This window comes from Triturus cristatus, chromosome 2_2, assembly GCF_964204655.1.
Source record: "Triturus cristatus chromosome 2_2, aTriCri1.1, whole genome shotgun sequence".
Taxonomy (NCBI): domain Eukaryota; kingdom Metazoa; phylum Chordata; class Amphibia; order Caudata; family Salamandridae; genus Triturus; species Triturus cristatus.
Genome location: NC_140582.1, coordinates 260,717,809 through 260,718,183, shown reverse-complemented (window position 1 = coordinate 260,718,183; position 375 = coordinate 260,717,809).

Genomic DNA, 375 nt, shown 5'->3' with positions numbered 1-375 from the left:
ATTTTCATTGTTATATTTAAACAATATTTTTAGTATAATTGTAATATTAATTAAAATATGTAGATCATTTTTGAACAGTGTTGTACATTTCAAAATGGTGCTTTTATTTTTTGACGTGTGATACATTTATTTTTTATAAGTACATACACTTGTTTCACATAAATGTTTGTTAACAATTTTGAAAGCATTTTTAAGCATATAATAAATACTATATTGATTATTTTTTATAGTTTTATATTTTTTATACTTACATAACTTTTTCATATAACTTTTATTGACATGTTTTACATTGTTTAAACATTTCTGCGGATGACCTTGCTTGGCAGTGCTAGGGGGATCCACATCTGCAGGGACAGGAGTGTCTGCTAGTGTGTC